The following is a 16,492-nucleotide window of genomic DNA, read 5'->3' as shown; positions in this document are numbered from 1 at the left end:
GATAAACTAGGAAAATATATTTCAAGGACATGTCATATTAATAAAATCTTTCATGCAGGGAGTGTTCACCAGTGCCATGCATTTTATATACATTGTATTCTACTTTCTTCTTTAACAGCAGATACGTCAGATGGTATACAAACCTACTGTACAGATGAGAAAAATGAGCTTGAGAAAGGTGAAGCAATTTGTCTATATAGCAAAACGAAGATAAAATCCAAAGCTGTCGAGTTCCAAAGAATATTCTACTTTGTTTGATTCTACATTCACTGTGAACTCTAGAGCTCTCCATTTCTTGTGTTATTTTTTAAATTTTACTTAAATTCAATTAACATAGAATGTATTATTGGTTTCAGAGGTAGAGGTCAGTGATTCATCAGTCCTATATAACACCCAGTGCTTACTACATCACGTGCCCTCCTTAATGTCTGTCACCTAGTTACCCTCATCCCCTCACTTCCCTCCCCTCAAGCGACCCTCAGTTCATTTCCTATGGTTAAGAATCTTTGGAGCTCTCCCTTTCAAAAAGACCACTTCCCCCACTACTGTCTGCTGTACCTATAAATGTGTAGATTCTTATGGGCCAGGGTGCCCTCTACTGGGACTGTAGTCACCATGCATGCAGCCTACCTCTGCCCTGTACAGTGATGTCATTTGAAAAGCTCAGGGAATTGGATGTGCTTTGCAACTTCTCTGCTAGTAAATTACTTCCCAATAAACTCTATTTTACACCTACATCATATGGTACTAAACATAGGAGTCCTTAACCATTTGCATGACAACATTTTGCAAAATTCTTCTTTGTCCATTTCAGTGTTCCTTTTAACTAGTGTTCATTCCTATATAACTGAGAAGTGCTACACAGGGTGATATGCATAATGGGTTTTGCCATCATTTACTTTTTTTTTTCTTTTTAAATTTCCAGACTAAAAATGTCTAACCTATTTAGTGTTAAAATAAATCGAGGAATCCTTGTTTAAAAGAGCTGGGAAGTTCTGAAGGGGAGCACTAGTACAGGTATTGCTCAAGGTAAGAAGTATACCTCACGTTCCCCAACAGTTACTTCAATACTCCAGCAGGAAGAAGAAAGAATTTCTTCTTGCCCAGCAACAGCCCAGCCAATGAGAATCAGTGAAAAAGCTTCTCCCAGCTTCCTCCTTTCCCTTATAAAAGCAGGCCTCTCCTCTGATCTCCAGACTTCCCTATGGTTCATCACAGTTTGCTTGCCTCAGATTGCAATTCCTCTGCTCTGCCTGAATGAACTAAGTTTGCTGGCTCTTTTGTTTTTTAAGGTCAACATTAGTTTCTCCTGATACAATACACTACCATCACCCCAAATATGCTTTTTCTTTTCACTCTTTAAATCTCCAGTTTCATAAAGTTTTTATTGAAATAGAGCTCTTAGACTCACAATTTTCCTTATGCAGATGGCCAATAATTTGGTTCCAAAGATAATTAATATTTCCCTTTCATTTATAATACTCTTTCCAAAAGGGACCAGCATTTCATTGGCATTTGTTTAATGTAAACATAGGGACACTTATATTGTAATATTTTCTAGAATTCGGCTAATAGTTTAGACTCTATAAATACATATTTTGCTTATGAAATGCATACTCTGCTTTTTTGTGAGACTCAAATATCTACAACCTCATAAAATCATATCTTCTCTCATTTGGACCTCAAAAATGACATTTTACTTTCAATAGGTTCAGTGCAAGCCTTTTTGATTTAAAAACCTTTCTGTTAAAAAAAAAACTTTCTGTTCTTACTCACAAATACCTTCCCAAGGTACTGTTTTTGACATTCTTCTATCTACCACACTCTAACTCCATGCTCTTTCAAAATACCCTTTTTTTTATTAGTCTGCCATTTTCATTGAGCTGTTATTCTTTGCCTCCGTTTAAAGAAAAAAATTACCATTCTCCGAGAAACTTTGATAATACCCTTGCTATATGGAAACTTGCCAAATCTTTCCAGTTAAGATTCATGATTTAGCTTTATATGACTTATATTTATGTTATTTTATCTTGAAATAGAATTACTGACATATTACCCTCCAGATATAAAATAGAATCTCACTAAGAAGGGGAGCAATATCATACACACCTTTTACCACCCAAAGACTAGGAATAATTTTCTTCATATACTAATATTCAACATATCTTGGTAAGTTCACTGTTAGAACAAAACACAAGAATCTGGAATTGTAATATAATGTTAAAAAAAAAAAACCCAAACTTACTGTTTTCTTTCATTACTTATTCAAACCCTCTCTGTAAGGCTGCTTTTTTTCTCCTTTAAACTGATTTGAAATCCAGGGTAAATCTTCTAGTTTCTTTAATCCCTAAAACAATCTAGCTTTAGTAACTAAAACATCTATTTTGATATAATAGTTAAAATTTCCAGCTCCATGTAAATCTGCTCCTTTTCTCTGGATGGGGACTGCTTTAAGCAGGTGCCTGCACTGTGAAGGGAGGTGTGGGTGTTCTGTCTCCCATCACTAGCCTACCACTGGGGCCTCCCTAATTGGAAATGGTGGAAAGGGCAGGTAAGTTTTACTTGCTGTGTACTGTCATGGTGACTTAACTGTGTGACTCTTGGCTTGCTTGGCAGGGGTTTAAAGCTGACTTATTTCCCTTGTAGGGAGTCCCTGATCCATTTCCAAATTCCACCCCCCCCCCCCCCCCCCCCCCCCCCCCCCCCCCCCCGGCGCTAATGACTACCTACATCATTAGGTAAACTGCTCAGGTAGGAGCTGACCCATTCCCTGTGGAAGCCTTCAGGCATTGCTTCCCTCTCTATAAGCTGTATGCATAGTAAGCCCCAATGCAACGAATGTCTATGTGCTGTTCTTTACACCAGCCAACTGGTCATGTTCTCTTATTTTTGATTTCTCAGCTGTGAGTCCAATACAAATCCCCTGAGGTCCCCATACTCCAAAGAACATCTATCAGGGAAAGGAAGTTCAGGGTTCAAAGTTGCATGCTATGGTCTGGATGTTTGTGTCCTTCCAAATTCATATGTTGAAACCTAACCCCTAAAGTGATTGTATTAGGAAGTAGAGCCTTTAGGAGGCAATTAGGTCATAGGACTAGATAAATGAGAGCCCTCATGAACGGGATTAGTGCCCTTATAAAAGAGACACTAGAGAATTCCTTTGCCCCATCCACCATGTGAAGACACAGCAAGAAGTGAGCAGTCTGAAATCTGGAAGAGGCCTTCCTACCAGAACTTGGCCAAGAGAGCACCCTGATCTTGGACTTTCAGTCTCTAGAAAGAAATGTCTATTGTTTATAATCCACTTGCTCTCTGATATCTTATTACAGCAGATCAAACAGATAAGACACAGTGTTACAAACAAAAGGTAGCTGTTTTATTTGAAGCTGAATCTAATTCCCTTCTCTACAGAAAGACCTAGGATCATGGACTGTTAGAACTAGAGGATGTGTTAAAATCATCTAGTCCAGAATAGTCAAATTATAAATGAAGAAACTGAAATCTAAACGTTTAATGATTTAACTTACGTTTGATTAACTTAAGCTCAACACACATTACTGTATGCCTTTTTTGTAAGCAGTATCAGGAATACAAAAGCAAATACAACAGAACTGGCCTTGTGGGATATCTAATTACTAGATGAACTGATATTACAGTCCAAATCACCTACTTTCTGTTCCAAAGTCTTATCCACTGTTCCACAGTAGGAGGAAAGTTCCCAATTTTAACATACAGAAGAATTTCCCAGAGAGCTGTTAAAATGCAGATTCCAGAGCTCTGCTGCTAGAAATTAATTCAATGTGCAAGGTCCATGAATCTTCGTGTTAACAAGCACCTCAGGTGATTGAAATGCAAATTGTTCTGTCCCAAAATTTCAAAGCACAGTTCTGTTTTGGAGGGTGTCCTGCCCACTGATATCAAGGACAGAGAGAAGCAAAGCATCCGTGTCACTCAGCTCCTGTCCTACCATCCCACAATTTGCAGGGCTCAACAAATGTGTGCCATTGAACCAAAGATGTATACTTTAGAGTCCATCCAGGTGTCTTTGCTTTTCTAAAACTTATATTTTTTTTTAGTTAATTTGGAGTTTTCTGTTGAATCCTGCAGATCATCCCCTTGTTCTGAGATTTCCTGAATGATATTAGTTCTGAGGACCTATAAGGAAAGTGTAGTATATTGGATTGATTACACGTTCATTCGTCCATTTTTGCAAAATATGAAATTATGTGAGAGAAATATTTATAGCAATATTGATTTCTTTTGATAGTCCTTTTCTAGCTCATAGTGTGTTTAGACACAGCAAGGCCTAATGTCTTGAGATTTAAGCAGGTCTGATTAAACAGTAAGAAACAGACTGCCAAGCAAGTACCAGAGGCATGGCAAAACATTTTTCAGATGAGAAAATGGCGGAGTTTGCGTACCAATGTGCCTCTTCTTCAGTCTCACTGGAAGAACTCACCCTCATTTCTAGTTTGTTCCAACCAATAACTCTCTTCCACATGGACTGAATCCACTGAGTTTTGGTCACTCTTCCATGACAGGCAAGGAGAAGCTTCTCATTTAGAGTGATGAGTACATGTATTTTCTAAAATATGCACAAACTACTTACTACTTCTATATTTGTCTTAAAATGCTGTTAATCTGGGGCACCTGGGTGGCTAACCAGGTGTCTGAATGCATGTTAGTACTTCTTTGAAGTAGAATGCTATTTAATTGGGTGATATATCTCCTTACCTTTTTTTTTTTAAGATTTATTTATTTATGAAAGAGAGAAAGAGAGGGAGAGAGAGCATGCACGTGTTTGACAGGGTGGGGGGTGAGGGGGGCAGAAGGAGAGAGTCTCCAGCAGAATCCCTCTGAGGATGGAGCCTGATGAGGGGCTTGATCCCATGACCCTGAGATCATGGCCTGAGCCTAAATCAAGAGGTAGATGCTCGACTGAATGAGCCACCCAGGCACCACATAATCTCCTTACTTTTATAAAGAAAATAAACTGTAAGGCTGGTGTTCTTAAATCCGTGTGGCAAATTGGAAAAGTTAAAAAGCAAAAGCATTGAGGGAGTCATAATGAAGGATTTTTCTACCTAAAATTGTCTTCTCCCAGAACTATTGTCTATACTGTTATTCCCTTAACATTTGCATCAATCTTAATAGATTACCTCACATGAGCACTACATAGCACATCTTTTGTTCATTCATTGATGAACGTGATGAGAAATCATCTATTTTGAGTTGCTGCCTAAGAATTCTACAGTTTGACAACCCTGCTCACAGCTGGAGTCCAGGCTTTTGGAAATGGACCCTAGCTCAGGATCCCTGCTACAGGCTGCCTCTTTGCTTTTCCTGGGATGTGGCTTAAAATACCTGCATAGAGTTGGACCACCCATGAAAAGTTAGTGACCTCTGTCCCAATCATCTCAGACACTATAATAGATGCTGGATGCTCAACAAGGAACTTCTACTTTTAGACATTCTCAGATCCAGATCCCAGAGGACTGATAAATGGATGTATTACAGTACTGCATGACAAATGCTACCAGAATTATGAATAGATCCAAGAGACCCCCCAAAAAACAGAGTAATTCACCATTTCTGAAAGAGCAGAAGGAAGCCTTAGAGAAATTGCTCTCAAGCGTAAATCCACATTGATATCACCTGGGAAGCTCTGGAAACAAATGGTAAGCACGCTCCAGTCCAGGCCAATTAAACGTCATTTAAGATTTTATTTATTTATTCATGAAAGACAGAGAGAGAGGCAGAGACACAGGTAGAGGGAGAAGCAAGCTTCATGCAAGAAGCCTGACATGGGAATCGATCCTGGGACTCCAGGATCGTACCCTGGGCCAAAGGCAGGTGCTAAACCGCTGAGCCACTCAGGGTCCCAGTTCAGGCCAATTAAAGCAGAATCTCTGTGGGTGGGTCCTCAGCATTGATAAATTTAAAAATCTGTCCAGGTTATTATAACACACATCTAGTGTTAAAAATCACTGTTTTAGGGCAGCCCTGGTAGCCCTCAGTGGTTTAGCGCCGCCTTCAGCCCAGGACCTGATTCTGGAGACCATGTTGGTCTCCCTGCATGGAGCCTGCTTCTTCCTCTGCCTTTATCTCTGCCTCTCTCTCTCTCTCTCTCTCTCTCTCGTGTGTGTGTGTGTGTGTGTGTGTGTCTCATGAATAAATAAATAGAATATTAAAAAAAAACAATCTCTATTTTAAAGGAAATGGCAAATAAACTTAAAATGAAGGATGAGGAGCAAATCTATGTATTTAAGAAAATGTCAATACCTACTGGTAAATGAGAATGTTTTGTTAGTTTTCCCCTTCCAAGTTCTTCATGTTATTTTACTAATTCCTGATTAGTTAATTTGAGAAGAAGCAGACTTTTCACACTTCTTGAATTGAACAATTACTTAGGAGTAGGCTTGTCAGCCACAGAAAACACTACTTACCATTTTTAGCGTTAAAAAAATAGAATTAAAAATTAAGGTGATTGACTTAGTAAATAAAAAAGAATAAAAGATTTAGGAAACAGATTTTTCAAATGTCAAGAGTTAAGTACCATTCTTATGTGTTTATCCAGGATTTAGTTTAAAACTTCTGGAACAAACTATCAACATTTCCTAAAATTCAGTTAATACAATTAATTTAAAAGATGTAACATAGCTTCTATAGTTATAGTTTGTTATAAGTGAAGTTTGAAGCTAATGATTTGTGATCACTGACATCTGTAGTATCAAAACCATTCATTGGCAACATCTAGGAGAGTTCCACGAGGCCCCGCCCATGTCACAGCTCACCTGTTATTGTCCATTGCTGACCAGTGACTGATTTGCTCAGATAAAAGCTGTTTTCCTCTCCAATCATACTGCTATCTAAATTCCTCCCCCTTCAAAATCTGAGTCTGTCAAAATTCCACCTGTTCTGCAAATTCCAGAGGAACACCGGAAGTCATCACTAGAAGTCCTATACTGATATTTTGAGGGGTTTTTTGTTTATTTATTTATTTTTTTTTTGCAGGGAGGGGCAGAGAGAGATTCTTTTTTTAAAGATTTTTTTTTAATTTATTCATGAGACACACACACAGAGAGACAGAGAGAGAGAGAGAGAGAGAGAGGCAGAGACACAGGCAGAGGGAGAAGCAGGCTCCCTGAAAGGAGCCCAATGAGGGACTTGATCCCAGACCCCAGGGGCATGCCCTGAGCTGAAAGTAGACGCTCAACAGCTGAGCCACCCAGGCGTCCCAGAGAGAGAATCTTAAGCAGACTTCACACACATCAGGGAGTCCCATGTGGGGGCTAGATCTCAGGACCCAGAGATCATGATGGGAGCCAAAATTTAGAGTCTGATGCTTAACCGACTGAGCCCAGGTGCTTCTTATGTTGTGAGTTCTTACACTACTTGTCTTTGTAATCAAATGTGATTGTCATATGATTTCTTATCCTGTATTATAGATAAAATCTCTTATGTCAGGTGCCAATTCTTGGGGAATGAGGAAAAAGAATAAGGAAAGGAGTTACCAAGGTTTGAGAGGTTATTATGCATAGAGATCCGAACCTGTCTATTCTCCATCAAATCCTCATCTGATATAAATTTGAGCATATTTTATGGATTAAAAACAACTGAAATGATGACCAGCCCTCTCCAGTTCACACAACTAGGTGACAGTCATGATTAAAATTTTCAAACTTTAATGTCCCTAATTGTGAAGTCCATGAACTTTCTACTACTTCATGTTGAATGGAATGTATTTTATCTTGAATTTTATTCCCATACTCCTTCATTTATTCAAATAAGCTGATTTACTACATTTCCAACTCTGTAGTATGCAAAAATGAAAATTTATTTTTAAAATATCTTTCTTCCAATATCTTCAGCTATGTTATGTCTAATCTTTTTTTTTTTTTTTCTTGTAATACTATAACGAGAAAATCTCACTAGTTTCAGGTCATTTTCAGGTACTTAACCAAATCAATCTAGCCCAACAAAGATCTTTAATTACATGTAGTCACTGACTTTTTCCCCCTTGCTTGTCTACGAACTAGGAAGACAACCAATTAGGAGCAGGTAAGCTACTGCATAAGATGGCAGAGGACATCCAAATGAGGAATGGATTTTCCCCTTTGTGTCTGCACCCCAGAGAGTATGTCTGCTAGATACCTAGAAGTGAGAGATTCACCTGTTACCATAAACCCGTCCTCTCTATGACATCTGCCTTCAGCACTTCCTCTGGTTTTATGTAACTATGCTTGTACAGACTGAAAGAGAGTAAGGACTGGGACTGAGTTAGGAGGTAGCAGGACTATCATGGCCACTTTATTTAGAGTCTTGGAGAAGGCACCTCTCTATTAGAGAGGTTTTCAGGTATCAGCTTCTTTCATTTTAGTGACCAGTTCTGAGGCCTCGACTATCTTCCATGTGATGGTATTTACAGAGAGACAGCTATTCCATATTATTTAACCCCATTATCCTCAAATGGCAGGCGCACCAGTGAATGAGATGCTGAGCATGGTGTCTTGCACAGTGAGTAATCAGTATGTATTGAAAAATAAGAGGAGACATAAACATAATAATCATAAATAAAGTTGTTGAACTGAGGGATTCATTGTTTCATCACATACACAAGGTGCATTAGTGAGTAGAAGAAAGAAGAAACACTGCAGGCACTGGATACAGATCCTGGATAAAATCAAACATAAATCATATTGCTGCAATCATAGGAAAACCAACTGAGAGAGATACAGGGAGAGATTGATGAACTGTGTTGTGTAATATGGGATTGAGGACCAAAGATAATATTTGGTGGAGAGGGTGAAACTGAAAACATTGTACGTTAGGGTGGAAATACCGTAGTAATTTCCCTTGAATGCAGGAAGAAAACCTGTCATATCTTTAGATTATTCCATTACGTGCCCCGCATGTGAGAAATGGGAAGCTAGGTCTCTGCCCAGCCTTCTCAAAATATATTTCTGGAATTAAGAACAATTTACATGAAACAGCAAAGAAATCATTAAGAACAGCATGTAATACAGTAACAGTTGAAAAGCTACAGAGTGTATGTGCTGCAAGGGAGCAAGGAGGGTGTGATCATGGAGAAAGGGAGTCATCAGGAGGATTCTTGGAGGTTTTGAAGAGTTCCAGGAGGAACAATGCACACAGGCCTTCATGATTTAAGGTTTCACTGGGAGCAGGGATCAGACCTTCTAGTGAAAAAGAAAAAGGATGAGGTAGGGAAAAGCAAGTTGGAGATTTCAGATATGAAATAGCACAATGTGATTCTGAATTCTGCAACATGACTGTCCAACAACATTCACTGTATAGGTGAATCAAAGTAAAAGTGAACCTCAGAACTTCTAGAAAGTACACAACACCGAATTGAAGCTCTGTTTTCATATCTTTTAGTGTTTATATTTAAAGCAAAAGTCAATCAATTTTCTTCCTCTTTCTCTCTTTAAATTTTTCTCTTTTTTACTTTTTTTTTCTCTTTTCCCCTTATTTATTCATTAAACACAGATATCTTGTGCAGCTACTATATAACAGGTGCCAGAAATAAAGCAATGAGGTAACAGCTTATATTATACTGGAAGGAGTAAAAAATTACTTTTGTCATTTATAACTCATACAAAGGTAAAATGAGATAGGATAGAAAATGATGCAAGGTGGAGGCCCTAGCAAATTTTTAAATATGCATACAGGTTTTTAACTGTAGGTACTATATTACATGGTGCATCTCTAGGACTACTTAATCTGGTATAACTGAAACTTTGTAGACATTTTTTAAATAAATAAGAAGAAAAAGACAATACTACCAACTAAAAGTTTACTGTACCTTGATTAAAGGAGCTTTTATCACACCAATATTTTCCATTTTACTTTGGTTTGGTTCCTTTTGGGTTTTGTACCATGACAATATTCAAAGTAGGTGATTGTGGTGGTGGAGGTAGCAAGTAGATTAGTTTATTCCCAAGAATGCTCCAAGGCAGATCACTTTTAGAAAAGAGAACATATAGGGGGCCCTGGGTGGCTCAGTGGTTGAGCGTCTGCCTTTGGCTCAGGACGTGATCCTGGCATCCTAGGATGGAGGCCCACATGGGTCTCCCCGTAGGGAGCCTGCTTCTCCCTCTGCCTATGTCCCTGCCTCTGCGTGTGTGTGTCTCATGAATAAATGAATAAAATCTTAAAGAGAGGGAATATATAGAGGTTGAACACTGAAAGTAGTATTCCCTTCAATACCTTTGGTACAAGGTATTCTTTAGAAAGATTTTGTATGCCCCCAGGAGCACACATATGCCATCTTAAAAACTTTTTTTATTGTAGTAAAGCATATATAATAAAAGTTACCATTTTAACATTCACACTGTTGTGCAACCATCACAATACATGTTCAGAACTTTTTTCATTCCCCCAAACTAAAACTCTGTATCTATTTAACAAAAACTCTCCATTCCCCTGGCTCCTCCTCTTCTGGCAACCACTGTCTACTTGCTGGCTCTACGAATTTGACTACTTTAGATATCTCATGTTATATATATACATATACAATATAAATCATGGACCCTTTCCGGAGGTAAAGCCTGGTGCTCCACACAAAAACAGTTACAAATATATGGATTGTGCTTTCACACCACTGTTCTCTTTATGTACTCTAGAATCTCAATTACTCCTATCAAAATATAAGAAAAGTGGAAAAATCTTCCCCCTTTTTTGCTAGTAAGCTGTTTTTTGCAAATGATTAGATAAAATGTATCTATAAGTCTCATTTTCCATCTAAGTTCTCACCCAGTGGCTTTCCTCTCTCATTTTGCACCATTTCAGTGGATACTAAGTATCACTTAATAAGGAGCAGATGCTCTGCTCACTCAACAATACTGAATTTTCCATTTATTTTAAACTGAAGGAGGATTTAAAATATCCTAGTAAAGAATTTCTCTCTCTTTGTTTTTAAGGTTTTATTTATTTATACATGAGAGACACAGAGAGAGAGAGAGAGAGGCAGAGACAGAGAGAGAGAAGCAGGCTCTATACAAAGAGCCCGATGTCGGACTCGATCCTGGGACTCTGGGATCACACCCCGAGCCGAAGGCAGACGCTCAACCACTGACCCACACAGGCATCCCAACTCTCTTTCTTTTTTAAAAATTTTATTTTTAAGTAATTACTACACCCCACACAGGGTGTAGGGTTCAAACCTACAACCCTGAGATCAAGAGTATCAGGCTCCACTGACTAAGCCAGCCAGGTGCTCCAAGGATTTTTCTTAAGAAAAAAAAAAAAAAAAATTTAAAAAGCTAGAACAAGAAAAGATTTCCCCTCTGATGCATTTTCTAGAATTCTCTTTCCCTTCTTTTCCCCCTCTTTGCGTAAAAACACTACTATTTCAGTATGATCCAGTAAAACTCAGTCACTCACTGCTAAATTTATGATTCTGCAATTATTTCTCATTTATTATTTACAGACTGCCTTCATTATGCACAAGGCTCACAAAACAGAAAGTGGATATGGCCAGAGTTTTAAATAGCTCCTAAGGAATGAGTGGCACTTGAAAAGCACTTGACTACTTAATTTTTATTAACTGCATGAAATTACAGGGATATGAAATGCAACAAAAAATCTCTACTCCAGTATTTCCATTTTCTCAATCTTGAATAGAGGAGAACTAAAGTAGACATACTATATAAATACTGTATTAACTTAATTTTATGATCCATTAAAGGTATGATAGGTTTTTGAGAAATTACAACTTCCCAAACACTACACTATACAAGCATACTCACAGAAAATGCTCTTTACCATTTCAAAAGCACAGCTTTATACACAAAATTACAGGTCACTTTTTCTTTTACATTCAGTATTCAAGTCTGAGTCAAAGCTTCTTCACACTCAGGATCAATTCTCCTGAACAGTGTTGCCATTGGCAATAATGCACATCATCTCAGGGATGCATTGCTATTCACAACCATTATTAGTCATTTTGACTTCTTTACCAATTTTATAACTGGTAATGTCATTTTTGAGGCATTCTGAAGAGTACAGCATTTTCATAATAATTTTCTCTTTGGTTAAGCTCATAGTTTCCCTTTATTACATGCTTTTTAAAATTAAGTATATTTTTAAAAATAAATAAATAAAATTAAGTATATTGCTAGAATTTAAAAGTTTTAAGGAACTTTTAACAATTACATTTAAGGCCTGATTGATACTCTTTCACTATACATACATCGATTACATGATCTTCACTTAGGCCTTATAACTTCTCAGTCTATTCAGAGAGATTTTGGAAAATCATTTTAACAATAGTGTGAAAATGAAAATGTATGTGGCTTTGCATTAAGAAAATTTCCATGATGTTAACCAATGATCCAAAATGGGCAGAGGACCTGAAAAGACAGTTTTCCAAAGAAGACATACAAATGGCCACCATGCCGCATGAAAAGGTTCTCCACATTACTGATCACCAGGGAGATGCACATCAAAACCACAATGAGGTATCACATCATACTTGTTACAATAGCAACTACCAAAATGAGAAGAAATATCCAGTGTAGGTGAAAATGTGGAGAAAAAGGAACCCCTGTGTATTGCCTGTGGGAATGTAAGTTGGTAGACCCAGCATAAGAAAACAGTATGGCATTTGTATTTTTTAAATTAAAAATTGAAGTACCATATGAATCAGCAATTCCACATCTGGGTCTTTATTCAAAGAAAATGAAAACACTAATTGGAAAAGATTTATACACCTTTATGTCCACTGTAGCATTTTATTTATAATAACCAAGATATGGAAACCACCTACATGTCCACTGATAGATGAGTGGTTAAAAAATGTGGTGCATATATATATATATATGCCATAAAAAGAATGGAGTCTTGCCATTTGCAACATGAATGGCACCTGAAGGCACTATTCTAACTGAAATAAGTCAGAGAAAGACAAATACCATGATTTCACTTACATGTGGAATCTAAAAAACAAAGCAAAATTTAAAAATAAATAAAACAAAAAGCCAAGTTCATAGCTACAGAGAACAAATCAGTGGTTGCCAAAGGAAAAGCAAGGTGGGAGGTGGACAAAATTAATGAAGAAAGTTAAAATGTACAGACTTCCAGTTATAAATAAATCATGGGTATGTAATATACAGCATGGTGACTTAGTTAATAACACTATGGTGCAAACTTGAAAGTTGCTAAGAGAGTAAATCTTAAAAGTTCTCATCACAAGAAAAAATGTTAAAAGTATGTATGGTCATGGATTATAGACTTATTATGGTGATCATTTTGCAGTGTATACAAATTTCAAACCATTATGTCATACACCTGAAACCACTATAGTGTTATATGTCAATTAACCCCAATTAAAAAAAAAAAAGAAAAAGGCAAATTAAAACATTCTGGAGATGATTAGTGGTTATGTTGCACAGCAATATGAATGTACTTAATGTCACTGAGCGATATGTTTAAAAATAATTAAAATGGTAATTTGTATGTTACACATAGTTTATTATAATAAAAATGTTGAAAAATTTTAAAAAGTTAAATATTCAGTCATAATACTTCAAAATTTTCAAGAAATCTCTCTGAATTATGGATATAGAAATATGGTAACCATAAGCTTGATTGTAAGGTATAGAATAAGCTGAGCTACTAGATAATAAAAGCATAATGCTATAATCAAAAGCAAGACATTTGAACAGTAACATCCAAAATTTAAGGACATTTATAAATTTTTTCTAACAGTATTAAAATTCACGCAATAAACTTAATAAAACTTTAATAACTTTCACTATATTTAATGTTAAATATTTAGAGACATCTTTTCAGTTTTCTTAATGGAAAACTGAAAGTATTGAAGAAATACTTGGTTTTCCTTTAGTGGTCAAAAAGTTTTTTTTCCTTTGGAAATTTACATTGGAAAATATGATTACCATTGAACCACATCCATTGCTCAATAAATATCTGTGGAAAACAAAATGCTGAATATTTAAAGAAATATTTATACAAACAAAATATGTAGTTGAAAAGTATAAACATTTCAATGATGAAACATAATTAACCATTAATCTTTGTGAATTATGGAAGGGAATATGGATATACCATAGAATATATTTTCTCAGGTAACCATCCAAAGTTAACCACTAGTGTAGTTGCTGCTTGGATTAGGATATTTTTATGGATTCAGGGGTAAGATATCAGATCTATTCATTTAACACATCATTCATAGGCAAGTTCTTGTAGCAAAAACTTAAAGCCAGTTGAAGCACATGTTGTTACAGGTTATTTCTGATGTAGCTAAACCTACATGAAGAAGACCTTGAGGGATGCCTGAGTGGCTCAGTGGTTGAGCGTCTGCCTTTGGCTCAGGGTGTGATCCAGGAGTCCCGAGATGGAGTTCCACATCAGGCTCCCTGCATGGAGCCTGCTTCTCCCTCTGCCTATGTCTCTGCCCCTCTCTCTGTGTCTCTCATAAATCAATCAATTTAAACAATCAATAAACAAACAAATAACCGACCTTGAAATGTATTAAAATCTTAAAATATGTTGTAATATGTGACATCTTTTGAACCACACAGTTTGCATGATTATCCATAGCAAAAAAATTAAAGGCTTTATTTAATTTTAAGATGAGTTATACATTTTTCTTTTACCAAAGAAAAAAAGAGAAAAAGTAAATAAAGCCATTATTCAAAATTATTGACTTTTTAAAAAAGACTTTATTTATTTATTCATGAGAAATACAGAGAAAGAGGCAGAGACATAGGCAGAAGCAGGGTCCCTGCAGGGAGTCTGATGCAGACCTGTGATCACAACCTGAGCCAAAGGCAGATGCTCAATCAGGTATCCCAATTATTGACATTTTTAATTGATGACAGCTGGTTGGTTCTATGTCTTATCATATCTAATAGGTATTTTTGAGTGAATAAACACAGTTGAAAAGTCTCTTTATGATAAAGATGAACTTCTAGTAATGAGTAAGAAAATAATTATTTTCAAATAATCTCAAATAACAGATATTAAAAATAGATATTCGAATTTCTTTTCTAGCTTAGCAAGTATGATGATTGCTTGTAAATCTCTTACATCTGGAGTGTAAAAATAAAAAAGTAGGGGGTATAGAGCCATTTTCTCATCTGTCAAAAGGATTTTTGTTAGGAATAAACAAGTTAATACAATTCTACAAGCACTTAATAAGTGATGACTATTATTATTTTGTCATCATTACTTTAATTGTTTGATGTAATATATTTTGTACCATGACTTTAAGGCAACAGATTTTCAAAATTTTTGAATACATATCTACATATTCTACATATTATAATTAACATCCATTTAGTTGGTAGAGCAACCTTATTCTAATACTATTTTGATGTTTCAGTGATAATATATTGCTATTCTATCAGATTAGTTTCTACTTTACCCTTGCTTATTTTTTAAGACCAGGGAATTACCTGATCATATATATTTTTTCTATTAGCATTGTCTCTCATTATTTCTTAGTATGAATTCTTTAGTTATATCAAATTAATGTGTTTATTTTTCACCAACTATACATATTATGGCCATGTTTTCATACTATTTTCCCAAGGGAAATGATTGTTTTTTCTCATAAAACATCCAAATTTGATCCATTTTTCAAGGCCCAGATTAAATTAGCTTCCACCACAAAATATAGATCTTTTTCTCTGAACTCCTTTTGTTCCTGTATCACAAAATGTAATTAGCTTCTTCATTCTTTCTGACATAACTATATCAGATTTTAAGTGTTCAGAAAGAATGTTTATATTTTAAATATTCTCACAGATAAATGATACTATGGTATTTAATTCTTAAAAATTAATTTTACCTGATTGTTGAAAGGACACCAAGGAAGAACTATACACAGTGAACATTAAAAAAATGTATTCTTAGACTATTACCATCTTATGTAATTCAGAAATAAGGGAATGCTTTTATTTAAGAAAATCTAATATTGAAATGGTTTACTAGAAATTAGGAAATTCATAAATTAATTATAAGACTTTTTTCATTTTTAGAGCAATCACTATAGAAATGTTTTATATAATTAATGTTTTAATATATTTTATTTAAAATAATTAAACTTTTAAATAACTTAAAAAAGAACGAGCCTTCCATGAGATTCATAGTTTTGTTAAATCTCTCTCTGAGAAATCATGACATTGCATATTTTACTGTAGGTGTATAGCATAAACTCACTAAGAGAATGTCAGAAATGATTCCATAACTATCCTTATTTTCTCATTTTGCATGAATAGGTTTTTAAGCTATCTGAGAATCTTTGATCATGAATATTAAAATTCATTCAATATCTCTCTAATTCATGTTTGAGCACAAATAAGCTTTATGTGATCACATGAATTTTTTCATAAAATATGAATTTTGTGAATTTTGCACTGGAATAAAAAATTCAGGTTAAACTCATTTTGACCTTTGTTATATTAAAATAGCCAATCATACTTTTAAAAAGGCATAATTTACATGATAC

This window comes from Canis lupus, chromosome 22 (assembly GCF_011100685.1).
Source record: "Canis lupus familiaris isolate Mischka breed German Shepherd chromosome 22, alternate assembly UU_Cfam_GSD_1.0, whole genome shotgun sequence".
Classification (NCBI taxonomy): Eukaryota; Metazoa; Chordata; class Mammalia; order Carnivora; family Canidae; genus Canis; species Canis lupus.
Note: the sequence above shows the minus strand (reverse complement) of the source record.